Raw genomic sequence first — 17,493 nt, forward strand, 5'->3', positions numbered from 1 at the left:
TAAAACAAAATAACACACACACACACACACACACACACACACACACACACACACACAATCAGTTCTCAGCATTAAGCTAAGCTATATACCCTTTTTGTTAGTGAAATCTAGAAAGACACAAATCATAAATATCCTCCTGCACTGCTGGTGGGAATGTTAATTGGTCCAGCCCTTGTGGAAAGCAGTCTGGAGAACTCTCAGAAGGATAAAATGGACCTCCCCTAAGACCTGGCAATTCCTCCCCTGGGGATATAGCCTAAGGAACTAAACATACCCATCCAAAGAAGATGCGTGTACACCTATGTTCATAGCAGCACAATTTGTAATACACAAAACCTGGAAGCAACCCAAGTGTCCAACAACAGTTAAGCGGCTGAGAAAATTGTGCTATATACACACAATGGAATACTACTTAACTATTAAAAATAACAATTTACTTTCTTCACTTCATCTTGGATGGAGCTTGAAGGAATCATATAAAGTACAACAAGCCAGGAAGAGAAGGATGAAGATGGGATGATCTTACTCATAGACCGAAGCTGAGAAATAAGAACAGAAGGGGAAACACAAAGCAGAACTTGCACTTGGTTTGGTATATTGCACTAAAGGACTAGGGGAGGGGGTGATGCCCTTTCACGTCCTGGTACATGATGGTTGAGAAGGACCTAGGCTGGGAGTTAGAGTGTTTTGCAGAAAACTGAGAAATCTTACACTCTATTTACTATCAACTGTAAACCATTAATCCCCCAGTAATAATAAAAAAAAAGAAACTTAACAATTCTCAAAAACAACAAACATTTTCTTGGTATTGTTTCCAATTTGAAGGACTGTGAACAATGCAACAGCAACACATTTCATGTGAGATGTAGATTTACTTCATATTTAAGTATCTATTCTGTCAGACTCTGTTATCTCATTTAAATTGATCATTACCTATTCTAGATAATTTGTTCCATTACTAATGTGAGAAGACTGAGCTTTATAGAAATCATCTTTTAATGGGGGGAGGGCATCATTAAATAGCCCACCAGACCTTCTAACTCTTTTCTTTACCATATCAGGTCACTGGGATGTTTTAGGGTAGGTATTGCTTACGTGACCTTTTATTGCCTAGTGAATGACAACAAAATGTAAACTCAATAGCCATATTTTTTTCAGGAGTCTCAAGCCTATACAGTTAAAATAGGTGGTTTTTTGTAACTCTGTTTTGATTAAAATAAAAGAATTTAGAATACCTAAAAAGATGAATGAATAAACTATCTGCCTCAAGTTATGACTTCTCTCTTGTTGCCTTTAGACAAAACTGCAGAGCAGTTTTTTTCTAGTTAAATTCTGGCAAAAATCCTGGTGTCCCAACATCAGGTATTATTGTCTGAAGGAAAACGTGCATGGATTAGATATCAAAGTGCACGAGGCAACACAACATTCTATTGAAAAGGCTAATGTGCTCTAGTCTGGATGAGAGAGTCATCCTAATCTTCTGTCCTAGTTAAAAATTCATTGAGAGAAAAAGTTAATTTAAAAATCCTATATTAGCAATATTAGCTCAGAAATCATATAATGCTATACTGTGGCTATTTAGAGAGGCATAAATCTTCCTAGTCTTGCTGGTATTGAACATTTTAATTTCATTGCTTGATCTGAAGGTCAAGGGCATGAACTTGATAGAAAAAAGAAGGAAAAAAAAAACACCTCCTTTGGGGACTCATTAGAGGAAGTGTGCCCCAGTTCTCCACTAGAGATCACAGAGGAGGGGGTACAAATGGTGCACAAAGCATACTTGCCCTTCAGTGACCCTGAGAGGCTCCCGTGGCTTCATGTGTCTCTGAGCAAGTTTACAGCCTCCCACTACCCTCTGTGGGTTATCGGGAATCACCCGGGGGAGAAAGATGATCTCAGGTAGCCAGGACTCAGACTGTGCAAAATTGTCAAGATCACAATCAAGGACTGATTATTTACATGCAGCACCAACTGCCTGATCTTTATCTGCGGGACTGGGAACTCCGTTGACATAGATCATCCAAGCTGCTTTTTTTGTACCACATTTCCTGGGCATTAAGATGGGAAGTGGTAGAAACCCCATGGGGGATGTGGATTGTGTAACAACATAGTTTCTTTCCAGAAGATCTGAGAAGCCATGTGGGATAAACTCAGCATTTGATTAAATCAGAATAGCTAATGAATTATTAAAATAAAAATACCACATGTGGACTTCTTGAAGGCTCTGAAGCCTCAGCTGGAATATAAATATTTCCTTTCCACTCAAAATGCTTTATTAGCCAAAATCATGCCATCAACTACTCTTTCACTGTAACTCTTTTATAATAGCAATAAATTACACCTGAATTTTAAAAGAGAGAGCTTTGGCATTTATTTTACAAGCTCATGGTTTCTGTCTTTTCTTGATGCTGGGGGTGGGACAGAGTGTAGATTCATGGGTCAGAGGTAGAAGAATCTGGAATATTCCACTGAGAGATTACACTAAAGTTCAGAATACATTTATTTATTCTTACATGAAATTCCTGAAGTAGAATAAGAAGTAGGAATGGGGGGGAGTGAGATTGTGACAAATTTCTATTTGAACCTAATAAAATGATATACCTATTCTGAAGTAAGATTTATGCAAATGGAACAACAGAATGAGAATATGAACAGTTTAATTGATATTTAGCACTGTAAATAGTCATCACAAGAAGAAATTATTCAAGCAAAATTTGTTACTGAAGTACAAAAAAACCTGAATAACAATTTGGTGGAAACTAATCAGCTTTGCAGTTAACACAAAAATCAGTAAAAGAGGAGCAATTTAAGGTCTAAATTTTCTTTCTTTTTTTTTAAGGTCTACTTTTTCAAATTGAGAAGTAGAAAAGTCATTAAAGAAATATCAAGGGTGATAAATTTCTCAGTATAATCTATTGTGAAAAAAAATTTTAATTCTGAGTACATAGCTTTTTAACCTTAATTCCCTTGGCAGGGTTAAAAAAAATATGAGCAGGCTAGACTGTTCAGCTGATGACTTAGGGAAGGAATGCTGTTATTTTTAACTAGGCAAATACTTACAGAGTCATCTGTTTTGAACAAAGAAGACTGATAGTCCTGTTCTGCATTTTCCTTCTGTCTGGAGCCTGAACTTGGCTGACTCCAAATTAGGAAGAAACACCCTTGACTTTGCTATAACTTTAGAATCAGTGAAGAGCTCCTGAATACCATTACATGTAAATTTTCAATTACAATATTAAGGCATTGACATATTTTCTAAGAATAAGTGAAAGAATAGGGTGCCAAAGAGTTCTCTGATAAAAGGGACTTAAAATATGAGTATGTTCTATAAATCATTAAACAATGTCACAAATGACAATCCCAGAAGTCTCAAATTGAGTAAATAGCTAACTTTGTAGAAAGGACTATCTTATATTAAATGATGGCATTTGAAATAATTCTATAGAATAGAATCAGTTGCTAGGAAATTTCATGGCACATTTCTAATTGCTAAGGTTTTATTTACAGAGATCTATAGCTTGAAGTAGTAAGTTCAGCAAGTAATAAAAAAAAACTCGACTGGGTTCATTTTTAGTAGATAATTCACACTCAGGAGTCTAAACTCAAACAAAATAGACTATGATCTTTAGCTTAACACTGTTAGGAAATGCCATTAATTTTACAGTGAAATATAGGTACACTAACATTTCTGTGCATTTTGATACATTCTATAGACTGAACTGTGTCTTCCTGAAATTCCTATGCCAAGGCCATAACTCCCAAGGTGATTATATTTGGAGATGGGATCTTTGGGAGATAAAGTTAAATAGAGTCACAAGGGTGAAACCCTAAAGCCTTAGGAGTTTAGCCTCTCTTCCCACCCCCATCCCTCACCAAGTGAGGACATAGTGGAAAAATGACCATCTGCAAGCCAGGAAAAGAGCTCTCACCAAAAGCTAATTGGTTGGCACCTTTGATCTTAGACTTGACATGGGAGAAACAAATGCCTGTAATTTAAACCACCTAGTTTATGGCATTTTGTTGTGGCAGCTCAAGCTGATTAAGATAGACTCAGTCTACCCTGATTGATCTTTTTCCTAGAGCATGACCCTCCAAAAATTTAATCCAGGGTTTGGCAAGAGTTTTTTTTCCTCACTACTGAGAAAGAAAATGGAAAGTCAGGTCTGCTTACAGAGATCTGTAAACTCTTGCATTGTGCAACTTCAGAATTAGTGAAGTATTGGCTGTTACTAAGCTCTCTGTGTTTGAGGCAATCTTTGCCATTCCAGTCCTGGAGCAAATACTGACCACATGTCATTTTCTCTGCCAACATCATGGTTTCTACCTGGATAGGACTCCAAATCAGTTTCTAGTCCTGTCTAGAACTGGTAAATTCTCCAGGCAAAGAGAAGCTCAGAAGCTCAGTTCACCTCTGAGAGACTCCCCATCCCTGGAATTCTCCATCCTTGAGTTTTCCTTCAGTAACCCCCAAATGCTTCAAAAATGTGAGTTTTGTATTTTAGCAGAATTGAATGTTTATTATTTCTTTAATATACTTTATGGGCCGGAGGTAATTATTTACAGTACAGTTGCTGACACATAGGTACAACCCCTTATCTCCTCATGCTAGGTATCCAGGTGTCTGAAAGACACTGTCCCCCAGTCTCTAGGCCCTCCCTCCCATCATATACCAGAACCCTACTGCTCCTTCATACTATTCCTTTTACTTCTCCCCCAGAGTCCTTTACTTTGGTGTAATACACCACAGAACTCCAAGTTTCACCTAATGTTTTTCCTTACTGTCCTTGTTTCTTAAGTTCCATCTATGATGGAGTTCATTCAGTATTAGTCCTTCTCTTTTTGGTTTATATCACTCAACACAATATCTTCAAAATATTCCAAAGGTACTGTGTACACAGTGGAACACTATGCAGCTGGTAAAAATGAGGAAGTGCTTTCCTAATGCTTACTACAAATCCACTGCTCCTGGAGGCCATTTTTTCCATATTTTTAATTGGGTAGGACAGAAAGAAATTGAGAGAGGAAAGGAAGATAGAGAAGGGGAGAGAAGGATAGACACCAGCAGATCTGCTTCACTGCTTGTGAAGTGACCCCCTCCACCCCTGCAGGTGAGGAGCCAGGGGCTTGAACCATGATTCTTGCGTGTATGGGTCCTTGCACTTGGTATTATGTGTGCCTAACCTGGTATGCTACTACCTAGCCCCCCTAATGCTTACTCTTGATAGGCTCACTTGATCATGCTCAAGTGATTTCATTTTAATTCACCCATGTGGCTTTTCAATCTAATTTCATAAAGTTTTCCAAAAAGTCTCAGTGTCTGGTTCCTCCCTGTTTACGAGCCATGGACTCAAAATAGAGGAAGCAGAGTCTTGTAGAAAAAGCAGGGAATTGTATGTCTCAAAGGTTCTCAAAAGACAAACTGAATCTTTTTAATAGATAGGCTATGTATTTGATATGCGGACTCTCTCAAAAGCCTAGACCAAGTAGATTAGAAGCTTCCAATAGCACAGCTATATACAAGATACTGGGTACTGTACAGCAAACCATAACAAAGGGACTTTTCAAAGTTAACCCAATTAACAAATAATGTGATGATAATATTAACTATTGATTGTCTTTTTGAACCCTAAGACAGCAGGAACCTCACATCTTCACTATAGAGCCCCTACTTCCCCCAGTCCTGGCACCCTTGGATAGGGCTCACTTTCCCGTATGCATCTCCCAATCCATACCAAATAATATTGCATCCGCCGATCACAACCTAACCAAAGCAACGATTGCCATCTCAACATGCTTCACCTCAGAGTGTATCCAGAGACTTCACGTGTGGAATGACAACCCTTCAGCTTCATTACTCGGGTGAGACCTTTCCTTTTATAGTACACTCTAATTTCATCTCAGGTAGTTCACTTTCTAACAAAGTCCCATAACCTAGACATACACCAGTTTCTGTGAGAGAGAGCGTATGTGCACACGTATCCATAAACTACTGCAAAATATATACCTGAAAGCAGGATTACACTAGAGTTTGCAGTGAGTACCTCCCTAACACTTCCTCTCCACTATTCCAAACTTGGGATCCATGATTGCTCAACAAATTGTTTGGCTTTGTATGTTAACTCTCTTTTCAATCACCAGGTTCCAGATGCCACCAGGATGCTGGCTAGGCTTCCCTGGATTGAAGACCCCACCAATGTGTCCTGGAGCTCAGCTTCCCCAGAGTCACACCCTACTAGGGAAAGAGAGAGGCAGACTGGGGGTATGGACCGACCAGTCAACGCCCATGTTCAGCGGGGAAGCAATTACAGAAGCCAGACCTTCTACCTTCTGCATCCCTCAACGACCCTGGGTCCATGCTCCCAGAGGGATAGAGAATGGGAAGGCTATCATGGGAGAGGGTGGGTTATGGGGATTGGGTGGTGGGAATTGTGTGGAGTTGTACCCCTCCTACCTTATGCTTTTGTTCACTAATCCTTTCTTAAATAAAAAATAAAAAAAAAAAAAAAGAAAAAGCAGGGAATCTGAAGTCAAGTGAAGTAGAGTTCTGCCCTGAGTTCCAGACTGCACAACTAGTTGTGTGAAATTGCAACACATACTTAACTTCCCTCATTCTCTGTCTCCACATGATAGACTATAACAATAATAACCCCTTCCATCTGGGACAGCTACAAAGATTAAGTGTAATTTAACATACAGTATTTGATTCAGCAAAAACCACCTCCATCAATATTACTAGTTTGGAAAACTTACTGATTTTAAGTTGATTTTCTCATGAGCAGCAAGACTCCTCATGATGTAGGACACATGCAGCATGCATAAAGATTAAATGAAATGATTGTTAGTGTGCACAGAGGTCTTTTTATATAGTACTCTGTCAAGGTGACTACTCAGGAATTAGTTTATTTTTCATTTTACACACATTCCCTGAAATAAAAGAGATTGTTCATATCCTAAATCTTGCTGCTTATTTCATATGAATTCAGATACTTCAAGAAAAGACCAGATCTAATTTATTTTGTATCCCCAGCACCTGGTCCAGAGCTTATGTGCCAATGCATATTAGTTGAAAGAAACAAACCATTAAAGATTAATTGATAATTCTACAGTTCATCATTCACACTAGCTCCCAGCACATCTCCTTGTTCAAGCTTAGAGGCACAGAGATATTTGTTGAATAAATGAATTATTCAGTGTCATAAAGAAGCTTAATAGTTTATTCAGGAATAACACCCATCTTTCCCTCAACCTGATCTAGGAGACACTGATTTCCATTGGGATAATGATCTGCTTGGTTCTGATGAATGTGGTCTGGGGGTATAGAGGAAGTGAGGTCAACAGTATTTCCCCATCAAACACAAGATCTTGACTCTTATGTATCAACTTGGTCAGCAAATATTATGCATTCTCCTATTCTCTCTGCTTCTAGTGTGATATAATGAAAACGTAAATGAAGATTCTGGGGGCATGTGTAGTTAGATTAAGACAGTACAAGCCAGATAGTTTTAACCCTGAAGGATTAAAACCTAAAACAGCCATAATTAAAAACTTTTTGCTAAGGTGCACATGCTATACATATGCTTAATCACAAAACGAGAGTTTAACATCAGATGATGAGTACAAAAACATTTTATCTCACAGGAAAATAATCCCTCAAGTAGTATCTGTTAAGAAAAAAAATTCTTAAAATCTCTTGACTTGAATGAAAGTAATTTTTAATGAAAGAATATGAATTTCAATGTGTAAATGCTTTGAGCCAACTAAACTAGAAGACATTACAAAGTCACAAAGAGTCTGTAGAATCTTTCTGAATGTGCTGAAAATGCAAAATGATACTGGTCTGGTCTATTGTCCTGGCAAATAAAATACCAGTTGGGACAGTGCCATTAGTGAAACAACTTTTCTAAAACAGTTCAAAATTTTTGGCAAAGTTTCAAACTAAGTAAGAACACTCTACCCTCTATTTACACTCTTGTTGCAGTTCCAGGAAAATTCAGTTTATATGTAACTATGCAAAAGATGCTACGTTTACATGGGAAACATGAGATGATGATAAACAGGCTGTTCCCAAACATGCATGGCCAATGGGACACTGGAAAGTCATGAGGGGCAGGGAGAAAATGCTCTTGAGCAGGGTGATTCCGCACATGGCAGGATGCCTAAATTTCTTGGCCCTCACACATTCATGCCAGGAGCACCCTCCAAATCACTGTAAAATTCACAAAAACACCTCCACAAGTTTCTAAATTGCTCACAAGGATGGTCCTGCCCCCACGTAGTGAATACTGCTTTATTGAATGCTTGGGGGGAAAAAACTAGCATTGCAAAATGGAGGCAAATTACGTAGTGCTGGATGAGCTAATGGAACATGGGACAAAGTGTTCAAATGTAATTGATTATTCAGTGGTATGGAAGAGTAGGAACAGACGTGGGATGTAGAGAGGATGGCATCTCAGGAATAAAGAATAAGCACTTTTAGAAAGGGTTCAAGGAAGAACTCTTACCCTGCCCCCCATAGTGAGATCAGTATCCTGTCATGGCGTTCTGTGCATCTGTACTCATGCCAATGATCATTAAGTAATTGATTGTAGCTTATTTACTATGTCACTCCCACTGAGTGTCACTAACATATAGTATACAACAACAATATACAGAGTGCTTTGTGCTCCCTAGGAACTCAATAAATACTGGCAAAATTACTATTTTGCAATATTTGTTTGAAAGTTTTAGAGGAGGAATATATGAAGTGTGATAGACATGGCTTTGATTCTGATAAATATATTTGAAATATGCAAATTGATGTGTATATATCATGATCTGCATTCTGACAAACAGTTTGGAGACAGGTTAATTAAATACTATTAAGCAGTGGTTTTGTAAGTATGTCTCTAGTGCCACCTTCTGCCAAGCAGAGGAATGTGCTCAGATCATTTGCATTCTGAGAATCTGAATTGGTGGATACTCAAATAGTTCTTTATATTGTGGGATTAAGTAACCACAATTAAAATGTTAAAGTCATGTGAATCCAGAAAGTTGCATTTTAAAATGCAAACATTAGGTAGTCTATAGATAATCTTAATTGGAGTGACAATTTTTAATTTTTGCCTCCAGGATTATCAATGTGGCTCAGTGCCTGCACCATGAATCTACTGCTGCTGGAGGCTATTTTTCCCCCTTTTGTTGCCCTTGTTGTTTTATTGTTGTTGTGGTTATTATTGTTGTTATAGATGTCATTGTTGTTGTATAGGAGAGAGAAATGGAGAGAGGAGGGGAAGACAGAGAGGGGCGAGAAAGATAGATACCTGCAGACCTGCTTCACTGCCTGTGAAGAGACCCCCCTGCAGATGGGGAGGGGGGGCTCCAACCAGGATGCTTCCGCAGGTCCTTGGGCTTCACGCCAGGTGCACAAAAGGGAAAAAAAATAGCCTCCAAGAGCAGTGGATTCCTGATGCAGGCACCGAGCCCCAGCAATAATCCTGGATGCAAATAAATAAATAAATAAAGCAGCTTTGTTGATAGAATTCTCATTGAAATTATCAAAAGCAGATAATATGGCGAGAGGAGTCTGCATCCTAATACTTCTTAAAATGGTTTGCCAAAAGGTTTGCAAATCAATCATATCTTTCATCTACTTCAAAAACAAAATCTGTGTTTCCTTTTCCATAGTCATTGGTAATCAGCCAATTTCAAATACTCATTTTTCTCTGGTAATGTAATATCTTCTCTTTGATACTTTTTTTGTAGTATGTGTACTATTATGTGTTATGTGAATAAGCAACAATCTTCTAAGACTCTAAAGGGATTAGGTAATGGAAAGTCATTACTATACAGCAAGCTTCTTTGTGCTGCACAAATGGAGGAACAATTTTCAAAGGTTACTCCAGAATAGAAATGTCTGTTCCAATGGGAAGAGGGTCAAAGACATCATCTCAGAGGGAAGCATAGACTAGAGGTTGACAAACTATTTCTTTAAAATATCAGTTAGTGAATATTTCAGACTTTACAGTCCATCAGATCTCTACCATAATGACTCAACTTTAGCTTGTAACTCGAATGGACCTTGAAGACATCATGTTACATAAGATAAGCCAAAAATAAAAAAGGACAAAGACCGAATGATTTCACTTATAGGCAGGACTTAATAAATAGGGATGGAGGAGGGGGGAGAACACAAAGTGAAATGTGGACTGGGAACGGTGTATTGCCTCAAAGCAAAGTACTCTAGAGAAGGAGTGGGAGAAGGGAAGGTGTTCTGGGTGCATAATAATGTAAAAAGACCTAGGTTGTGTGTGAAAGTGTTCTGCAGAGAACTTTCACAGGGACAAAACAAATTATACCTATGTGCTAATGACTGCACTGTAAACCATGAAGCCCCTCAATAAAAATGAGGAAAAGAAAAAGAAGAAAATAATGAAAGTAGCCACAGATAACACCTAGAAACAAAAGAGCACCCTTGTGCCCCACTGATACTTTATTTACAGACAGAAGGAGGCTGGGTTAAATTTGTGGGGTGAAGTGACCAAGTTCTGGCAGAGTGCATGGAGGACTCAGAATGGAAAGCTGTTCTCCAGGAGAGAGCTCCAGGGCAGGGGTTTCAGTTGAGTTAGCACCACAATGGAGTACAAAAGAAAGGGCTCAGGTGGCTCTGGATTTAAAACTGCAAACATTGCAAATGGAGACAAACACAAAGCAGAGGCCAGAGTGTCAACACCCAGGTACTAACAGCAAGAGTTAGAGGAAAGTTCACAAACCTCTCTGGAGCTGGGGAAGAGAAGCCCATCTGTGGTTAGTCTAGGTTTCTAGAGACATAACTGCTGGCTCTCCCCACCAGACTTCATTTCAGATCTTCCCCAGAACAGGTTTCTGAGGATGACTTTATTCATTTAACACATAGTGTGGGGTGATTTAGGGGCAGGCAGTGTTCTAGGCTCTGGAGATGTGACAACCAGTTTTCTCATCTGGAGCAAGGAGGCAGATAGACAAGTAAATTTATTCCTCATACAGGCAGTGATATAAAAAAGCAAATAGACAAGTAAAACCTTTCTCAATCACTTTACCCAAACTTATCCTTGAAATAAACTTTAGATCTTAGGGAATGTCTGCATAAAGATGATTATTGTATTAAAGTACTTTATCTGGGTCAGTGACTCATAGACATGCTAAACAAAGAATAATTGCCAGTGACATTTTTAAATAGATAACACTGCTTTCTTATGTATCTATTAGGCCTATTAGCCTGAACTTCTTTATTTTGGTTCCCCTATTCCACCATATAGTCCCCCTAAAACAAGTCAATAGTCGCAAGTAGAGGAAACTCAGTTTTCTTTTTCTCTTCCTTTTAAAAACTATTCGTGTTTTTAAATGTCATCCAATCAGCCTATGTGTGAGTGTCCTAGGACTATAATAAAAAATAACTACAAACTTAATGACTTTGTTGCTTACAACAATCGAAATGTATTGCAGTACTTTAATATTCTGAGACTACATGTTCCAAATAGGACTGTAGGGCTATGTTCCTTCTGGAGGTTCAAGAGGGAAATTATTTTCTTGCCTACCCCAGATTCTTCAAGATGCCTGCATTCTTTTACTGAGAGTTCCTCCCTCTTCTTACTGTTTATTTTATTTACATTTTTTTTTTATTGCCACCAGGGTTATCACTGGGGCTCACTGCCTGTATGAGGAATAAATTGCTCCTAGAGGCCATTAGTTTTCCCTTTTTTTCCTGTCTATTTTATTTAATAGGACAGAGAGAAATTGAGAGGGGAGGAAGAGATAGATAGATACCAGCAGTCCAGACTCACAGCTCCTCAAGCATCTCCCCTGCAGGAGGGCAGTGGGGGCTCCAACCAGAACCCTGTGCATGGTAATGTGCACTCAACAAGGCAGGTGTGCCATTGCCTCCTCCCTCCCTCCACAAGCTCCCAGTTTAGCATCTTTACGTCTATCTCTGACTCTCTTGCTTCCCTCTTATTAGAGTTTTGTGATTATGTCAGGGTCTACCTGGATAATCTAGGAGATTCTCCCTTTCTTAGAACTCAAATCAAATTAATCTATTAAGTCCATTTTGCTCTAAAAGCTAGCTAGCATAGAACTTTTTTTCTGACTTAGAGTGTGACTATAATTGTCTAAAAAGTCATATCACAAATTTCTATGAGACAAAATACGTGGTGTGCGAGAATATTAGCTACAAAATATTTATAGTCATTAGTTTCGTGGTTTTCTTTAAAGTCCTCCATATCAACAAACCATAGAAATGATGTGTACCCTTTTAATATGATACCTGTGTCTTTCTTCTGCACAGAGAATCAATTCTGGGTCAACCTAAAGCAAATATACACATTTCATTTTCCACTGAAATGAGATGATTTCTGTCTTTGTTCTGGATGATAATTTTTCTTCCTCCCTTCCTCTCTTCTCATGTCATTTGTTGCAATAGGACAGTGAAATATCTCAAATGAGTAAAATCCTTCATTGCTAACCTTATGAGAACTGTCCCCATGCCTGGGACTAGAATTCTCATCTCTCATCTATCATCCATCTTCAAACCTCACCATGTTGAATGTTATAAAACAAATACTAGTACTAATACACTGAAGGTCAAGAGAAATAAATAAGAAAGGATGAAGACAATAAAAAATCCATACACCCACATCCAGCAGAGAAGCAATTACAGAAGCCAGACCTCCCACTTTCTGCACCCCATAAAGATCTTTGGTCCATACTCCCAGAGGGATAAAGAACAGGAAAGCTTCCAGTGGAGAGGATGGAATATGGAACTCTGGTGATGGGAATTGTGTAGAACTATACCCCTCTTATCCTATGGTTTGGTCAATCATTATTAAATCATTACAAAACAACCAATATGATTAACTTCTAATCTGCATAATTAATGAAATATTTGCAAAGGCAAATTGACAGAAGGTAAGTCTAGTCATGGTTTATAAAAATTCTTTCTTCATAATGAAAAGTCTCTGGTTTTCTCTTCTATTATACAAATAGAGTTTGCTGTTTTATCCTAGGTAAGTTTGGATACATAAGGGATGGATGGCAGATGTAGTTTAGAAAAGAAAGGTTGACATCGTTTGTCTTCTTCCATTCAAACTGTGCTCAACAATTAACAATGACTATTTTGTATTTTGCATTAAAAACTGAGAGACAGCCTTCATGTCATGTGGAGCAGAACTTTTAGAGACATTTTATATAGGGCTGCTTGGTCATTATCCATCACTCTGAGTACTAGGATCACATAGTATGAAAAAAATCAATATTTATCTTTTTCATCAGCATTTAGCAACATATCTTAGTATCCTAGGGCTCTGGAACTGCAGTTAGGAAACTCTGGGAAGTGACCAAAAAAAAAGGGGGGGGGGAGGTGATATTAAAGAAAAACAAACAAAAACCAACCCAATATCTGTCAAAATAGTTCATTTGGATAGTGCACTGCTTTGCCATGTATGTGACCCAGGTTTGACTTGTGAGAATAGCTTCTCAGAGCCAATGCTTGTTTTCCCAATATTTAAGAAGTTCATCACACATTATGTCAACAAAGAATTGAGGAGAAAGCATGATTTTCAGGAATTTTAAATTGTTTCAGGAAAATTGAGAACATACACATGTTAGGATGAGAGAGAGAGAGAAAGAAAGAAAGAAAGAAAGAAAGAAAGAAAGAAAGAAAGAAAGAAAGAAAGGAAGAAAGAGTTAGAGGTAGAGTTCATACTTACATGATGACCTGGACAGACAGCAAGCCATGCCTGCAGATCTACCTTTTAAAACCCAAGCCTCCACCTTGCTAAGCCACACCTATGACCACTCCCATTTTCTGGGTAGCACCCTCCCAGGTACCTCTTGTCCCTCAAATATTGAAGGAAACTTTAGCACTGTGGCTTCTTTCACTCTCTGTATGCCTTTCAGAGGAAGGAGGTGGGGGGTAGAAGAAGGAAGGAAGGAAGGGAGGAAGGAAAGAAGGAAGGGGAAAAGCCTGAATTTCTGGTCCCTACCAAGATTTAATACCTAGTCTGAGTATACTTCCCACATATCACTAAAGAGGAATTTTAAATCAATTAATCTGGAGATGATGGAGATGGCGTGGATGTGGGTGATCCAGAAGAGGAAGGTGCAGATGATGGAGATGTCAGGAATGGGGGATGATGCAGAAGAGGGAGATGGAGATGATGGAGATGGCAGGGATGGGGATGATGCAGAAGAGAGGGAGGCATCTGCATCATCCCCATCATCAGACCATCCTAACTATCTTGGAGCCAGAAAGGAAATGTTAAATCCCTCATTTGTTTCAAATCTCAATGAAATCACCTTCACCCACCAGCTGGAGAAAAAAAAAGAAAAGGCTCTTAATGAGCTGAAGAAATGGATCCCACCTGTAATGCTTCCCTTTGAACCTCAACATCAACTCATTCGTGACTTCCATGGTATCTCAATCTTTTAAAAAAAATTTTAATTTTTTTATATTTATATATTTATTTTCCCACTTGTTGCTCTTTTGTTATTGTTGCTGTAGTTATCATTGTGGTTGTTATTGATGTCGTTGTTAGGCAGGACAGAGAGAAATGGAGAGAAGAAAGGAAGACAGAAAGAGGGAGAGAAAGATAGACACCTGCAGAACTGCTTCACCACCAGTGAAGCGACCCCCTGCAGGTGGGGAGCCAGGGGCTCGAACCGGGATCCTTACGCCCGCCCTTGCACTTTGTGTCACCTGCGCTTAGCCCACTGCGCTACCACTGGACTCGCATAAGAATTCCATTTGAGCTAGTCTTTTATTATTATTATTTTATTTTTTACAACAAACCTGCATCTGCATCTAAATTATATCAGCAGTTGAAAAGATTCTTGGTATCTCGACACTCAGTTCTCAAGAGATTCTCCCATTCTCTTCAGTATTTTTTTTTTATGATTTCCCCTTTCAAACATCAAACATTACACTCACAATTTTAAGATACTTCAAGCATAGTATAACTACATTTGTCACCCTCACCTGGAATTATGACGGTTCCTTCCATTTTTAACATTCCAGGTTACAGGTGATAAACCTGTTACCAATGTTGAGTAGGGATGAATGTTTTCCAATACCTGCAAATCAAAAGAATGCATTTCAAACCAGTTTGGATTGGCATTGCATATGTTCTTCTATGGTAGGAATCTTAGAGTTGTCACCCACAAACCCTGTGAGTTCTCATGTTGCCTGGATGAAGTCTATCTCTGGGTACTCTCTCCTTTAAAATGAAGGACAGGTTTAGATAACCCCTTGGATTGTTCCAGGTACAGAATCTGTGTAAACTGAGAACTACTTAAACTGTCAAAGAAGAAGAAGAAGGAGGAGGAGGAGGAGGAGGAGGAGGAAGAGGAGGAGGAGGAGGACTAGAAGTAGAAGAAGAAGACAAAGAAGAAGGAGAAGGAGAAGAAGAAGAAGAAGAAGAAGAAGAAGAAGAAGAAGAAGAAGAAGAAGAAGAAGAAGAAGAAGAAGAAGAAGAAGAAGAAGAAGAAGAAGAAGGAGAATAAGACTGATAATTTGGGCAGAACGATCTTTGCATAGTAATTCTGATAGCTACAAACACTTGGGAAGCTTCAGAAGTTGTAATCCTGAGTCATTACAGGGAACTACATAGGAATTGTAACACAAGTCAAATTACATACCACAATTAACAGATAAAATACTAAATATATGCCAAAAGAGACTCTATCAACCGCCCATAACTGTAAGTCAAGGAATTTTGTGAGTAGAATTTAGTGAGTAGGATGTCTTGAGGAGAAGGAGAGAGGAAAGACTCATGTAGCCCTGCTGGAGAGGTGGCTCCCTGGCAGAATGCACACTTTCTTTGTGGGACGCCCTAGGACCCAATGGAACAGCAACAAAAGCAAATCAGCTGATAAAACTCAAAAATCCATAGGTGAAAGAGCACTATCTTGGTCTCATTCTCTTATCTCACTCTTCTCATTATTTATCTTAATTTGTGCTCATAAAATGTTTTCTTTATGTGTTTCAATATCTTATGTATTTATTAATGAGAGGGATAGGAGTGAGAGAGAGAAAGAACCAGACATCACTCTGGTACATGTGCTGCCGGGGGGATTGAACTCAGCACCTTCTGCTTGAGAGACCAACGTTTTACCCACTGATCTACCTCCCAGACCACATACAATGTTTTCTTTTGAGTAAGTTTCAAAAGGCAATGTAATTGGGCATGTGTGTTTATTATATTACCTGCATTCCATATACATATGTAATTATTGGAGACCCCTGCTTCATGATGTCTGTTACTTGTTGATAGATGCTTGCACTACTATTATTTTAAATTATACGGCACAAAATGATATGAGATGTAATGAGAAATAATACTTGCAAGAGCTGATGAAGCAATCATTAATTAATACTTTCCTAGGGAATCAAGGTACAGTAAGGATAAAATGGAGATGATGGAGATGGCTTGGATGTGGGTGATCCACAAGAGGAAGGTGCAGATGATGGAGATGTCGGGAATGGGGGATGATGCAGAAGAGGGAGATGGAGATGCTGGAGATGGCGGGAATGGGGATGAACCTGAAGAGGGAGATGGAGATGCTGGTGATGGCGGGGATGGGGATGATGCATAAGAGGGAGATGGAGATGCTGCAGTTGAAGGGTATTTGAATGATGCAGAACAGGGAGGTGGAGATGCTGGAGATGGCTGGGATGGGGATGATGCATAAGAGGGAGATGGAGATGCTGGAGATGGCGGCTATTTGGATGATGCAGAACAGGTAGGTGGAGATGCTGGAGATGGCAGGGATTGCGATGATGCAGAAGAGGGAGAGGCATCTGCATCATCCCCATCCCCGCCATCTCCATCATCTCCATCTCCCTCCCTCTTCTGCATCATCCTTTTGCCTGCCATCTCCATCATCTCCATCTCCCTTCCTCTTTGGCATCATCCCAATTCCCACCATCACCATCACCATCACCAGCATCTCCATCTCCCTCTTCTGCATCATCCCCATCCTCGCCATCTCCAGCATCTCCACCTCCCTCTTCTGCATCATTCCAATCCCCACCATCTCCAGCATCTCCATCCCCCTCTTCTGCATCTTCCCCTTCTCCACCAACTCCATCATCTCCATCTTTCTCTTTTGCATCTTCCCCATCCCCTCCATCTCCATTATCTCCATCTCCCTCCCTCTTCTGCTTAAAGGTTCCAATATCTCCTCTGCAAATAGTCTTAGTTAACCAGAAACTCTCTGTGTTCCTTGAACAGGGTAAGGAGGGGGAATCCCTTTACTATCTAGTCCTCTAAAGGTTTTGCTCTCAATCACTTATCCTTGGGGGGAGGGATGGCTCCTAGATAAATCTATTATTGGAGACCTGGGGAATTTACTTTTCCACTGGTGTTGCTGTTATCGTGTTGCTATTGGACAAGACAGAGAGAAATTGAGAGAAGAGGAAGAAAGACAGATCCCTGCAGACCTGCTCCATTGCTTGCGATGCCCCCCACCCTACCCCGCAGCTGG

The sequence above is a fragment of the Erinaceus europaeus genome, chromosome 19, assembly GCF_950295315.1.
Source record: "Erinaceus europaeus chromosome 19, mEriEur2.1, whole genome shotgun sequence".
NCBI classification, from domain to species: Eukaryota; Metazoa; Chordata; class Mammalia; order Eulipotyphla; family Erinaceidae; genus Erinaceus; species Erinaceus europaeus.